The sequence below is a fragment of the Pristiophorus japonicus genome, unplaced genomic scaffold (genome assembly GCF_044704955.1).
Source record: "Pristiophorus japonicus isolate sPriJap1 unplaced genomic scaffold, sPriJap1.hap1 HAP1_SCAFFOLD_476, whole genome shotgun sequence".
Lineage (NCBI taxonomy): Eukaryota > Metazoa > Chordata > Chondrichthyes > Pristiophoridae > Pristiophorus > Pristiophorus japonicus.
Window position 1 is genome coordinate 260247 of NW_027254381.1, and position 15210 is coordinate 275456.

At 46.5% G+C, this 15210-nt stretch overlaps 1 protein-coding gene across 9 annotated transcripts in view; it reads right to left on the reverse strand.

The window, feature by feature from the left end:
• The window catches only part of LOC139252676 (zinc finger protein 239-like), a 111017-nt gene extending 97719 nt beyond the window's left edge, over positions 1-13298 (reverse strand). The window contains exons 1-2 of one of the 9 annotated variants that reach the window (XR_011591503.1): positions 13163-13296; positions 10607-11162 (exon numbers count right to left, since the gene is read on the reverse strand). The gene's annotated coding sequence lies outside the window, so the exon portion shown is untranslated. The other 8 variants (XR_011591504.1, XR_011591502.1, XM_070873456.1 and 5 more) reach the window with 8 other exon arrangements.
• Between the last annotated feature and the right edge of the window lie 1912 nt (positions 13299-15210).

Below are 15210 nucleotides of genomic sequence, written 5' to 3' on the forward strand. Positions count from 1 at the left end.
CATTTCAGGCCCAGCTTCGGTTACCACACTTCTCGCTCCCTCTCCGACCCGACCAGGAGATGGGGGGGTGGTGGGTGGGGGGAAAGAGAAGCGGCCAGCCCCGGGACCCAGCGTGGGTCGCGACCCCTCGCCGGGAATGATGCCAGACCAGGGAGGTTGCCGGACCAGGGAGGTTCAACCTGAGTATCCAAGTTTGCTGATGACACAAAGCTCGGTGGGAATATAAGTTGTGAGGAGGATGCAAAGAGGCTTCAAGGGGTTTTTGACAGTCTCAGTGAGTGGGTAAGAACATGGAAAATGGAATATAATGTGGAGAAATGTGAAGTTATCCACTTTGGTAGGGAAAATAGAAAAGCAGAGTACTTTTAAAATGGTGAGAGATTGGGAAATGTTGGTGTTCAGAGGGACCTGGGTGTCCTTGTACACAAATCACTGAAAGTTAACATGCAGGTACAGCAAGAAATTAAGAAAGCAAATGGTATGTTGGCCTTTATTACAAGAGGATTTGAGGATAAGAGTAAAGATGTCTTACTGCAGTTATTTAGGCCTCTGGTGAGACCACACCTGGAGTATTGTGTACAGGTTTGGTCCCCTTACCCAGGAAAGGATATACTTGCCATAGCGGGAGTGCAATGAAGGTTCACCAGACTGCTTCCTGGGATTGTGGGGGCTGGGGGGGTGGTTGCCCTATGAGGAGAGATTGAGGAGACTGGGCCTATATTCTCTGGGATCTTATTGAAACGTATAAGATTATGAGGGGGCGTGACAAGGTGGATGCAGAGAGGATGTTTCCACTGATGGGGGAGACTAGAACTAGAGGGCATGATCTTAGAATAAGGGGCTGCCATTTAAAACTGAGATGAGGAGAAATGTCTTCTCTCAGAGGGTTGTAAATCTGTGGAATTCGCTGCCTCAGAGAGCTGTGGAAGCTGGGACATTGAATAAATTTAAGACAGTTCCTTAAACAATAAGGGGTTATGGGGAGCGGGCAGGGAAGTAAAGCTGAGTCCATGATCAGATCAGCCATGATCTTATTAAATGGTAGAGGAGGCTCGAGGGGCCTTATGGCCTACTCCTGTTCCTATTTCTTATGTTCTTATGAATGTAGAAGAATGAGAGGTGATCTCATTGCAACATATAAAATACTTACAGGGCTTGACAGGGTGGATGTTTCCCCTGGCTGTGCAGTCTAGAACCAGGTGTTACATTTTCAGAATAAGGGGTCGGCCATTTGGGACTGAGATGAGGAGAAACTTCTTCACTCAGAGGGCGGTGAATCTTTGGAATTCTCTACCCCAGAGAGGTGTGGAAGCTCAGTCGTTGAGTATATTCAAGGTAGAGACGGATAGATTTTTGTACATTTGGGGAATCAAGGGCTATGGGGATAGTGCAGCAAAGTGGAGTTGAGATAAAAGATTAACCGTGATCTTATTGAATGGCGGAGCAGGCTCAAGGGGTGATATGACCTACTCCTGCTGCTATTTCTTATGTTCTTTATTTCTGTAAGACATAGGAGACTAATTGATGTTCTGTTACCCACTGCTTCATTTTGGGGCCTTTTCTCCTTTCTCACTCTAGATTATCTCAGTTTTTATACATTAGGTTACTATCATTGACAAGTCCCAGCTCCCCATACCTTCCAGAGTGTCTTTCCTAGCCTTGGGATTCAGGGAAGGTATTGGGAAAATACCAATGAGCGAAGCGATACTAAAAATAATTCAATGGGAGAAATAATTCGCTATTAGTTTGGTGTAATTTTATTGATATGGATTTCCAGAAGGCATTTGATAAAGTCCCACATAGAGACTGTTATTCAAGGTAGAAGTCACAGAATTGGGGGCAAATTATTGACCTGATTAGGAAATTGGCAAAACTGCAGGAGACAGAGAGTAGGGATAATGGATATGTACAGAAAGGGAAAGATATAGAGCAAAGCTCCCTCTACTCTGTTCCCTCAAACACTCCAGGGCAGGTACAACAAGGGATAGACAGGGAGCAAAGCTCCCTCTACACTCTCCCATCAGACACTTCCAGGGCAGGTACAGCAAGGGTTGGATACAAAGCTAAGCTCTCTCTACACTCTCCCATCAGACACTTCCAGGGCAGGTACAGCATGGGATAGATACAGAGCAAAGCTCCCTCTACACTGTCCCATCAAACACTCCCAGGGCAGGTACAGCAAGGGATAGATATAGAGCAAAGCTCCCTCTACTCTGTCCCATCAGACACTTCCAGGGCAGGTACAGCAAGGGTTGGATACAAAGCTAAGCTCTCTCTACACTGTCCCATCAAACACTCCCAGGGCAGGTACAGCAAGGGATAGATACAGAGCAAAGCTCCCTCTACACTGTCCATTAGACACTTCCAAGGTAAGTACAGCAAGGGTTGGATACAGAGCTAAGCTCTCTCTACACTCTCCCATCAGACACTTCCAGGGCAGGTACAGCATGGGATAGATACATAGAAACATAGAAATGTAGAAAATAGGTGCAGGAGTAGGCCATTCGGTCCTTCGAGCCTGCACCACCATTCAATAAGATCATGGCTGATCATTCACCTCAGAACCCCTTTCCTGCTTTCTCTCCATACCCTTGATACCTTTAGCCGTAAGGGCCATATCTAACTCCCTCTTGAATATATCCAATGAACTGGCATCAACAACTCGCTGCGGTAGGGAATTCCACAGGTTAACAACTCTCAGTGAAGAAGTTTCTCCTCATCTCAGTCCTAAATAGCTTATCCCTTATCCTCAGACTATGTCCCCTGGTTCTGGACTTCCCCAACATCGGGAACATTCTTCCTGCATCTAACCTGTCCAGTCCCGTCAGAATTTTATATGTTTCTATGAGATCCCCTCTCATCCTTCTCAACTCCAGTGAATAAAGGCCCAATCGATCCAGTCTCTCCTCATATGTCAGTCCAGCCATCCCGGGAATCAGTCTGGTGAACCTCCCCTGCACTCCCTCAATAGCAAGAACATCCTTCCTCAGATTAGCAGACCAAAACTGAAAACAATATTCCAGGTGAGACCTCACCAAGGCCCTGTACAACTGCAGTAAGACCTCCCTGCTCATATTCTCAAAATACCGAGCTATGAAGACCAACATACCATTTGCCTTCTTCACCGCCTGCTGTACCTGTATGCCAACTTTCAATGACACCCAGGTCTCATTGCACCTCCCCTTTTCCTAATCTACCACCAGTCAGATAATAATCTGCCTTCATGTTTTTGCCCCCTAAGTGGATAACCTCACATTTATCCACATTATACTGCATCTGCCATGCATTTGGCGATTCACCTAACCTGTCCAAGTCACCCTCAAGCCTCTTAGCGTCCTCCTCATAGCTCACACCGCCACCCAGTTTAGTGTCATCTGCAAATTTGGAGATATTACACTCAATTCCTTCATCCAAATCATTAATGTATATTGTAAATAGCTGGGGTATTTTTCTGCTGTATGGCTCAGAACATGGACCATCTACAGTAGACACCTCAAATCACTGGAGAAATATCACCAACGATGCCTCTGCAAGATCCTACAAATCCCCTGGGAGGACAGGCGCACCAACATTAGTGTCCTCGACCAGGCCAGCATTGAAGCACTGACCACACTTGATCAGCTCCACTGGGCAGGCCACACTGTCCTCATGCCAGGGACGACACTCCCAAAGCAAGCGCTCTACTCGGAACTCCTTCATGGCAAACAAGCCAAAGATGGACAGAGGAAACGTTACAGGGACACCCTCAAAGCCTCCCTGATAAAGTCCAACATCCCCACCGACACCTGGGAGTCCCTAGCCAAAGACCACCCTAAGTTGAGGAAGTGCATCCGGGAGGGCGCTGAACGCCTTGAGTCTCATCGCCGAGAGGATGCAGAAAACAAGCGCAGGCAGTGGAAAGAATGTGCAGCAAACGTGTCCCATACCCTCAACGATTGTCTGTCCCACCTGTGGCAGGGACTGTGGCTCTCGTATTGGACTGTTCAGCCACCTAAGGACTCATTCTAAGAGCAGAAGCCAGTCGTCCTCGATTCCGAGGGACTGCCTATGATGATGATTAGCATGGATAGAGAATTGGCTAACTAACAGAAAACAGAGAGTCGGGATAAATGGTTCATTCTCGGGTTGGCAATCAGTAACTAGTGGGGTGCTGCAGGGATCAGTGCTGGGACCCCAACTATTTACAATCTATATTAACGACTTGGAAGAAGGGACTGAGCGTAACATAGCCAAGTTTGCTGATGATACAAAGATGGGAGGAAAAGCAATGTGCGAGGAGGACACAAAAAACCCGCAAAAGGACATAGACAGGCTAAGTGAGTGGGCAAAAATGTGGCAGATGGAGTATAATGTTGGAAAGTGTGAGGTTATGCACTTTGGCAGAAAAAAAATCAAAGGGCAAGTTATTATTTAAATGGAGAAAAATTGCAGTGCTGCAGTACAGTGGTACCTGGGGGTACTTGTGCATGAAACACAAAAGGTTAGTATGCAGGTACAGCAAGTGATCAGGAAGGCCAATGGAATCTTGGCCTTTATTGCAAAGGGGATGGAGTATAAAAGCAGGGAAGTCTTGCTACAGTTATACAGGGTATTGGTGAGGCCACACCTGGAATACTGCGTGCAGTTTTGGTTTCCATATTTACGAAAGGATATACATGCTTTGGAGGCAGTTCAGAGAAGGTTCAGTCAGTTGATTCCAGAGATGAGGGGGTTGACTTATGAGGAAAGGTTGAGTAGGTTGGGCCTCTACTCGTTGGAATTCAGATGAATGAGAGGTTATCTTATCGAAACGCATAAGATTATGAGGGGGCTTGACAAGGTGGATGCAAAGAGGATGTTTCCACCGATAGGTGAGACTCGAACTAGAGGGCATGATCTTAGAATAAGGGGCCGCCCATTTAAAACTGAGATGAGGAGGAATTTCTTCTCTGAGGGTTGTAAATCTGTGGAATTCGCTGCCTCAGAGAGCTGTGGAAGCCGGGACATTGAATAAATTTAAGTCAGAGATAGACAGTTTATTAACTGATAAGGGGATAAAGAGTTATAGGGAGCGCAGGGAATTGGACCTAGAAACATAGAAAATAGGTGCAGGAGTAGGCCATTCAGCCCTTCTAGCCTGCACTGCCATTCAATGAGTTCATGGTTGAACATGAAACTTCAGTACCCCCTTCCTGTTTTCTCGCCATACCCCTTGATCCCCCGAGTAGTAAGGACTTCATCTAACTCCCTTTTGAATATATTTAGTGAATTGGCCTCAACTACTTTCTGTGGTAGAGAATTCCACAGGTTCACCACTCTCTGGGTGAAGAAGTTTCTCCTCATCTCGGTCCTAAATGGCTTACCCCTTATCCTTAGACTGTGACCCCTGGTTCTGGACTTCCCCAACATTGGGAACATTCTTCCTGCATCTAACCTGTCTAAACCCGTCAGAATTTTAAACGTTTCTATGAGGTCCCCTCTCATTCTTCTGAACTCCAGTGAATACAAGCCCAGTTGATCCAGTCTTTCTTGATAGGTCAGTCCCACCATCCCGGGAATCAGTCTGGTAAATCTTTGCTGCACTCCCTCAATAGCAAGAATGTCCTTCCTCAAGTTAGGAGACCAAAACTGTACATAATACTCCATGTGTGGCCTCACCAAGGCCCTGTACAACTGTAGCAACACCTCCCTGCCCCTGTACTCAAATCTCCTCGCTATGAAGGCCAACATGACATTTGCTTTCTTAACCGCCTGCTGTACCTGCATGCCAACCTTCAATGACTGATGTACCATGACACCCAGATCTCGTTGCACCTCCCCTTTTCCTAATCTGTCACCATTCAGATAATAGTCTGTCTCTCTGCTTTTACCACCAAAGTGGATAACCTCACATTTATCCACATTATACTTCATCTGCCATGCATTTGCCCACTCAACTAACCTATCCAAGTCACTCTGCAGCCTCATGGCATCCTCCTCGCACCTCACACTGCCACCCAACTTAGTGTCATCCGCAAATTTGGAGATACTACATTTAATCCCCTCGTCTGAATCATTAATGTACAATGTAAACAGCTGGGGCCCCAGCACAGAACCTTGCGGTACCCCACTAGTCACTGCCTGCCTTTCTGAAAAGTACCCATTTACTCCTACTCTTTGCTTCCTGTCTGACAACCAGTTCTCAATCCACGTCAGCACACTACCCCCAATCCCATGTGCTTTAACTTTGCACATTAATCTCTTGTGTGGGACCTTGTCGAAAGCCTTCTGAAAGTCCAAATATATCACATCAACTGGTTCTCCTTTGTCCACTTTACTGGAAACATCCTCAAAAAATTCCAGAAGATTTGTCAAGCATGATTTCCCTTTCACAAATCCATGCTGACTTGGACCTATCATGTCACCATTTTCCAAATGCGCTGCTATGCAATCCTTAATAATTGATTCCATCATTTTACCCACTACTGAGGTCAGGCTGACCGGTCTATAATTCCCTGTTTTCTCTCTCCCTCCTTTTTTAAAAAGTGGGGTTACATTGGCTACCCTCCACTCGAGAGGAACTGATCCAGAGTCAATGGAATGTTGGAAAATGACTGTCAATGCATCCACTATTTCCAAGGCCACCTCCTTAAGTACTCTGGGATGCAGTCCATCAGGCCCTGGGGATTTATCGGCCTTTAATCCCATCAATTTCCCCAACACAATTTCCCGACTAATAAAGATTTCCCTCAGTTCCTCCTCCTTACTCGTCCCTCTGACCCCTTTTATATCCGGAAGGTTGTTTATGTCCTCCTTCGTGAATACCGAACCAAAGTACTTGTTCAATTGGTCTGCCATTTCTTTGTTCCCAGTTATGACCTCCCCTGATTCTGACTGCAGGGGACCTACGTTTGTCTTTACTAACCTTTTTCTCTTTACATACCTACAGAAACTTTTGCAATCCGCCTTAATGTTCCCTGCAAGCTTCTTCTCGTACTCCATTTTCCCTGCCCTAATCAAACCCTTTGTCCTCCTCTGCTGAGTTCTAAATTTCTCCCAGTCCATGATCGGATCAGCCATGATCGTGTTGGGTGGCGGAGCAGGTTCGAGGGGCAGTATGGCCTGCTGATGCTCCTATTCCTTATATTCGTTTGTGCTTCTGGTCTCCACTCACTAATTAGACACGCCTAGGGCAGGTACAGCACGGGTTAGATAGAGAAAATCTCACTCTATTCCTTCCCATCAATCACTCCCAGGGCACATGCTGCACAGTTTAGATAGAGCAAAGCTTGCTCTGCAATTACCATCAAAAACGCACAGGGCAAGTACAGCATCATTTAGATACAGAGTAAAGCTCCCAGATACAGCATAAAGCTCCCTCTACCCTGGTCCATTAAACACTCCCACAGCTGGTACAGCACAGGTTAGATACAGAGTAAAGCTCCCTCTACACTGTACCATCCAAAAACTCCCAGGATGGGACAGCTCGTGTTAATTACAAAGCAAAGATCCCTCTACATTGTCCAAGCAAGCATCCCCAGGGCAGGTACAGCAAGGGTTAGATATCGAGGAAAGCTCCCTCTACACTGTCCCATCAAACATTCTCATGTTGATACAGCAAGAGCCAGATACACAGTAAAGCTCCCTCTACACTGTCCCATCATACACTCCCAGGACAGGTACAGCAAGGGTTAGATACAGAGTACAGCTCCATCTGCACTGTTCCTTCAGGGAAGGAGAACCAGTGAGTGTAGACCTGAACCCAGCCAGAATTTGTGGGTGAAAACTGGGAGTGGAGGAGAAACAGTCTAGAAATGTGTGTTGATTTGGATTTCAGCACAGCAGGAGGGACAATGTGTGGGGCAGGGATTTACAGCTTTGGAAGAACAAGAGAGGAAAGAATGTTCCATGGAAACTAGATGTGTATATTCTGAATTTCTGTCTTTTACTGACAGTGATGAGTTTTGTTACCTCCTTTTACAGCGTATTAGAAGGGGAGATTTTCAGACAGGAAACACAAACTAAACATCGCGTCAAAATCTGACGAAGTCAATCGATTCATCAGGACCTGAATATTGGCCTCTGAAAATGGAAGGATAAATGTTTGTCTGTTCCTCCTGTGGGAAATAATTTCAAATATCAGTGTGACTGGAAAGGCACTGAGACACACACACCCGAGTGTTCCAGTGCACTGCCTGTGGAAAGAGCTTTAGCCAGTTTCACAGCCTGAAAAAATATCGCACCATTCACAACTGATTGTCCAACCATGGAGAGTCACAAGGATACCCGCACCATGGAGAAACCGTGGAAATGTGGGGACTGTGGGAAGGTATTCAGAAAACCGTTTAAGCTGGAAATTCATCGACGCAATCACACTGGCGAGAGGCTGTTCACCTGCTCTGAATGTGGGAAGGGATTCACTTCGTCATCCGACCTGCTGACACACCAGCAAGTTCACAATGGGGAGAGGCCGTTCACCTGCTCAGAGTGTGGGAAGGGATTCGCTACATCATCCGACCTGCTGACACACCAACGAGTTCACAAGTGACTGCAGGGGTTGGAATCTGCTGTTATTGCTGCTGTTAATCACATCCCGATTGAACCATGTTCATTGTGACAGTTGGAGTTTGTTTCGGCTGATGTTAATAACCCTATAACTGGGCTGGACTTTAATATTCTGGATATATTCCTGATTGTGTTCTTGGGGCTGCAGTGTCCATTTAAGAAACACTGTGTGTTATCTTTCCCCTTAATTCAGCGACTCTCAACAGAAATTTAGTTTGCAATAAAATTATGAACTTTTACTTTAATCCTAAGTTGATCTTTGATACAAAATCTACAATAGTATGAAAGTTTCCACTGAAGAACATCTCCAATTAGAAAGAGCTTGCTAACAATTCTTACTGACTTGCACATTACACACAGTGGCCCCTCCATTATCCACCAGAAAGGGGAATGGGAATTAGTGGGGAATCAGTGTCCCCAAATGTTGCCCCTCCCGTCCGGTGTAGCAATCCCCTCGGCACAGGAATGGAGACAAGTCCAGACCAAAACTGTGCGCAGTACTCCAGGTGTGGTCTTACCAACGCCCTGTACAGGTGCAGCAGGGCTTCCCTACTTTTATACTCCATCCCCCTTGCAATAAAGGCCAACATTCCATTTGCCTTCCTGATTGTTTGCTGTACCTGCATGCTAACTTTTTGCGTTTCATGTATAAGAACGCCCAGATCTCTTTGTACTACAGCATTTTGTAATCGTCCTCATTTTTAAATAATATATTTTTTATTTTTCCTACCAAAGGGGATAACCTGACATTTTAACACATTATAGTCCATCTGCCAGATTTTTGCCGATTCACTGAGCCTATCCAAATCCCTTTGTAGATTCTTCGCGTCCTCCTCACAACTTGCTTTCCACTTATCTTTGTATCAGCAGCAAATTTGGCTGCATTACACTAAGTCCCTTCATCCAAGTCATTAATATAAATTATAAATAGTTGAAGCCCCAGCACTGATCCCTGTGGCACACCACTAGTTACAGTTTACCAACCTGAAAATGACCCATTTATCCTGACTCTCTGTTTTTTGTTAGTTAACCAATCCTCTATCCATGCTAATATATTACCCCCAACCCTGTGAGCTCTTAGTTTGTGCAGTAACCTTTTGTGTGGCACCTTATCGAATGCTTTCTGGAAATCCAAATATATGACATCAACTGGTTCTCCTTTATCCACTCTGCTCGTTACATCCTCAAACAACTCCAGCAAATTTGTCAAACATGATTTCCCTTTCAAAAAACCATGCTGACTCTGCTTGACTGCAATATGATTTTCTAAATGACCTGCTACTACTTCCTTAATGATGTGGACTCCAGTATTTTCCCAATGACATGCTAGGCTAACTGGTCTATAGTTTCCTGCTTTCTGTCTCCGTCTCTTGAATAGGAATGTAACATTTGCAGTTTTTCAGTCCACTGGGACCTCTCCAGAATTCAGGTAATTTTGGTAGATTACAACCAATGCATGCACTATCTCTGCAGCCACTTCTTTTAAGACCCTAGGATGCATGCCATCAGGTCCAGGAGACTTGTCCACCTTTAGTCCCATTTGTTTGCTGAGTACTTTATCTCTAGTGATAGTGACTGTTTTAAGTCCACCCCTCATCCCACCCTCACCACCACAATAGCTCCTTGATTATCAACCATTGGGATGTTTTTAGTGTCCTCTACCGTGAAGACCAACACAAAATATTTGTTCAAAATCTCTGCCATTTCCATGTTTCCCATTATTAATTCTCCAGTCTCATCCTCTAAAGGACCAATGTTTACTTTAGCTACTTGGTTCCTTTTTATATACCTGTAGAAGCTCTTACTGATATTTCTTGCTAGTTTGCTCTCAACTGCTATCTTCTCTGTCATCAATTTTTTAGTCGTCCTTTGCTGGTTTCTAACAATTTCCCAATCCTCTGGCCTTCCACTGTCCTTCAAAACATTGCATGCTTTTTTTCAATTTGATACCATCCTTTACTTCCTTAGTTAGCCAGGGATGGTTCAGCCTTCTCTAAGCATCTTTGATTCGCACGAATAAATCTTTGCTGAGAGTTATGAAATATCTCCTTAAATGTTTGCCACTGCATTGCTACAGTCTTACCCTTTAACATACTTTCCCAGTCCACGTGGTGTCAGTGACGCTGGTGTGCCGACAGGGTGGATGAGCGAGTGAATCCCTTCCCACACTCTGAGCAGAACGACCTCTCCCCGGTGTGACTGTAGTGATGAGTTTCCAACAGGGATGGGTAATTGAACCCCTTCCCACAGTCCCCACATTTCCACGGTTTCTCCATGGTGTGGGGTGTCCGTGTGTCTCTCCAGGTTGGACGACCAGTTGAAGCCTGGTCCCCACAGAACATGTGTACGGTTTCTCCCCAGGGTGAATGGTGCGATGTTTTTTCAGGCTGTGTAACTGGTTAAAGCTCTTTCCACAGTCAGTGCACTGGAACAATATCATTCGGGTGTGTGTGTCTCGGTGCTTTTCCAGTCACACTGATATTTGAAATCTTTTCCCACAGGCAGAACAGGCAAACATTTCTCCTTCCACTTTCAAAGGCCGATGATATTCAGGTCCTGATGAATCGAGTGACTCTGTCAGATCTTGATGTGATGTTTGGTTTGAATTTCCCGTCTGTAAATCCTCCCCTTCTAATACCCTGTAAAAGAGTTCACAAAAGTCATCACTGTAAGTCCAGGGCAGAAAATCAAAACAGACAATTCCAGCTTCCATGGAATATTCTTTCCTCTCTTGTTCCCACAAACATGTGATCCAATCAAATTAAAAGGCGACAAAATAAGCAACAAAAGCAAAGGGCACCTTCCCAACTAAACCAGAATGTTGTTCCCAGTGTGTTTGAGACACTCCGTACCCTGAGGTGCCAACGGTCACGGAAGACATCAAGGAACCAGTGCACACCGCATGTTCCCTCTCCAGGGCCATCCGGGCACTGACAAGACAACAGACCACAAGAATTAGGCGCAGGAATAGACCATACGGCCCCTTGGGCCTGCTCCGCCATTCAATATGTTCATGGCTGATCTTCAACCTCAGCTCCACTTTCCTGCCTGATTTCCATATCCCTTGATTTCCGCGCCCCCCCACCCCACCCACCCTCGAGTCCAACAATCTATCTATCTCAGTCTTGAATATACTCAACACCCACAGCCCTTTGGGGTACAGAATTCCAAAGATTTACAAACCTCTGAGTGAAGAAATTCCTCCTCATCACAGTCTTATATGGCCGACCCCCTTATTCTGAGACTGTGGGCCCTATTTCTAGACTCTCCAGCTGAGGGAAACAACCTGTTAGCATCTACCCTGTCAATCCCCCTCAGAATTTTACATGTTTCAATGAGATCCCCTCTTATTCATCTAAACTCCGGAGAGTATAGGCCCATACTGCTCAATCCCTCTTCATAGGACAATCCCCCCATCCCGGGAATCAATCTGGTGAACCTCCATTGCACTCTCTCTAAGGCAAGTATATCCTTCCTCAGATAAGGAGATCAAAACTGTGCACAGTACTGCAGGTGTGGACTCACTAAGGCCTTGTACAATTGTAGCAAGACTTCCTTGCTCTTGTACTCCAATCCCCTGGCAATAAAGGCCCATATGCCTTCCTGATTGCTTGCCGTACCTGTATGCCAGCGCTCTGTGTTTCCTGTACAAGGACACCGGAATCTCTCTGAACACTAACATTTATTAGTTTTTCACCATTTAAAAAATATTGTTTTTCTATTCTTCCTACCAAAGTGAATAACCTCACATTTCCCCACATTATACTCCATCTGCCACCTTATTGCCCACTTTCTTGACCTGTCCATATCTCTTTGCAGGCTCTTTGCATCCTCCTCACAGTGTACTTTCCCACCTGGCTTTGTATCGTCAGCAAACTTGGATACATTGTACTTGATCCCTTCATCCAAGTCTTTAATATAGATTGTAAATAGCTGAGGCCAAAGCAAAGCTAAGACCAAAGCTGACCGATCCTTGCAGTACCCCACTAGTTACAGCCTGCCAACCAGAACATGTCCCGTGTATCCCGACTCTCTGTCCGTTAACCAATCCTCTATCCGTGCTAATATATTACCCCCAACTCCGTGAGCTCTCAATTAGCATTTTATGTGGCACATCAAATGTGTTTTGGAAATCCTGCAACATTACAGCCACTGGTTCCCCTTCATCCACCCTGCTGCTGACATCCTCAAAAAGCTTAATAAATGTATTAAAGACGATTTCCCTCCCACAAGACCATGTTGAGAGCAGACTGAGAGCCTGATTTTCTCAGTGCCCTGTTACACTTGTGTAGTAATGGATTGCAGCATTTCCCCCAAGGACTGATGTCAGACTAACTGGCCCCGAGTTGCCCGTTTTCTCTCTCCCTCCTTCCCTGACCGTGGAGGAGAGGCAGGCAGCCAGAGTAAGCCAGCCCCTGGGCCTGTCACCGCGGGGGGGGAACAAAGCCGGGCTCAGCCTGTGGGCTGTGATTGGGGCCTGAGGCCTACAGCGGGTGTGGGTGAAGCTCCCCGGCCCACCCGCGGGTCCACACCCTCCGCCGCCCCCACAATCTCCTCCCGCCTCCCCGAAGGGTCTGACCCACTCGAGCTCGGGGCAAACGCCGGAGCCGCAGGTTGTTGTTGGGGGCCTGAGGCCTACCCCGGGTGTTTAGAAAGCCTCCCCGCCGGTTCCGGGGGCTCCCCTGCGCCCCCGCCGCTTCCTCCTCCTCCCAGCTCTGGAACCTTCTCTCCGCCTCCGGCCGTTGGGCGGCGCGCGCACTCGAGCGGCACGTGACCCGGGCCCACGGCCTGATTGACGGGAGCTCCCGACCAATGGGGAGTGAGATCGCGGGAACAGTGGGCGGGCGGCCGAGGGTGACGCGCGCTGGAACGTGCCCATGAAAAGTGCAACTTGGTTCTCCTGAGTGAGGGAGGCTGGGGGTCAAGGTTGAATTGATTCTGTGCTGACCCTTGACCTCCCTTGCTGCCAAGTGCAGGAGAGGTTTCACATTCCAGCTGCTCACTGTGGGGTTGTCAGCGGATCCCAGCCTGGGCTGCAGTTGTGGAGACTGCAGTTAACCTCAGTGCCCTGGGCTCCTGCTACTGATCACTGTCCACTCACCCCAGCAGCAAAGGCCAAGTCTGCAAAGGGGGCGTTGTTTTGGACTGTGATGCCCCCAAGGTTGAATAGGCTGCCAACAATCACTGCATACCCTCACACATTGGCCCTTTGGACGGGCACCAGAAGGCAACCAGTGATTGTGGATCTCCTCACTGTAGAGCAATAGGAGGATATGTTGATCGGGTGGGAGGAGGGTCATGTGGAGTTTAAACCCCGACATGGACCAGTTGGACCGAATGGCCTGTTTCTGTGCTGTGTTCTATATAATACCATGAAAGGTTAAATCAAGGGAATCAGCAACAACAAAAACAAAAACTTGTATTTATATAATGCCTTTAATGTGTAAAACGTCCAAAGGATTTTCACAGTGTATTATAAGACAAAAACTTGACACCAAGCCACATAAGCAAATATCAGGACAGGTGACCAAAAGCTTGGTCAAAGACATAGGTTTTCAGGAGCAGATTAAAGGAGGAATGAGAGGCGGAGAGGTTTTAGAGCTTGGGGTCGAGGCAACAGAAGGTTGAGCGATTACCATCAGGGATGCTCAAAAAGGCAGAATTAGAGGAGAGCAGATATCTCAGCGATTGTGGGGCTGGGGAAGATTAGAGAGATAGGGAGGGGCGAGGCCATGGAGGGAACTGAAAACAAGCATGAACATTTTGAAATCGAGGCGTTGCTTAACCGGGAAGAATGTAGGTCAGCGATGCTTCCCAGCATTCTAGGCACACTCGCCTTCCCTCGTTCACCTGGACCTTGCTGGCTGCGATATTTCATCCTGCGACCTCGCTTCCACTTGCTTCTGCAAGAAAAAAACAAAAGGAAAAATAGCACCGCTCTGTGAGACGTCTTCCCTCCACAGCTCAAACTTAGGTTATATGGATTACATTTCCCTTCCCGAATGCTTGAGCATCAACTCCTATCTATTTAGATAGTCAATTTTATTTTCACACAAACCTATGTCCAGCCTTTGTGATTGAACAATATAAAAGGTATCTGCAATGTGTTTGCAGCAAGTTCTTTATCTTCTCTATCGAGCAATCTGTCGTGGAAGATAACACATGATTCCAAATCATTAATTCCAGGCATTTTTTTCAAAAAGTCTTACATTCAATTTTGTCACCATGCTGTGGTATTCAAGATCCATTACTGCAGATAAGAAGTTGAACATAACTGGAGTTCTTCTTTTTGTTCCAGCAAAGATCAAGGTCATTTACACCTTGAAGTTATTTTCAAATTAAAGGACCCTCTCGGTAACATTGCACCATCACCATCATCATAGACAGTCCGTCGAAATGAGGATGACTTGCTTCTATGCCGAAAAGGGATGAGTTCACAGGTTTTTCAATGAAGGACCGAATATTCTGGATCCCGAACTACATCCTGAAGGGTGGAAGATGCCTGTGCATGGATTTTTTTAACATGTGGTTGCACATCAGCCACCCTTACTCTCCAACTGCTCGCCCCAACCCCTCCTCCACCCCCTCACCCCAACCCCTCCTTCACCCCCTCACCCCAAACCCTCATTCACCCCCTCACCCCAACCCCTCCTTTACCCCTTCACTCCAACTCCCCTCACCCCAACC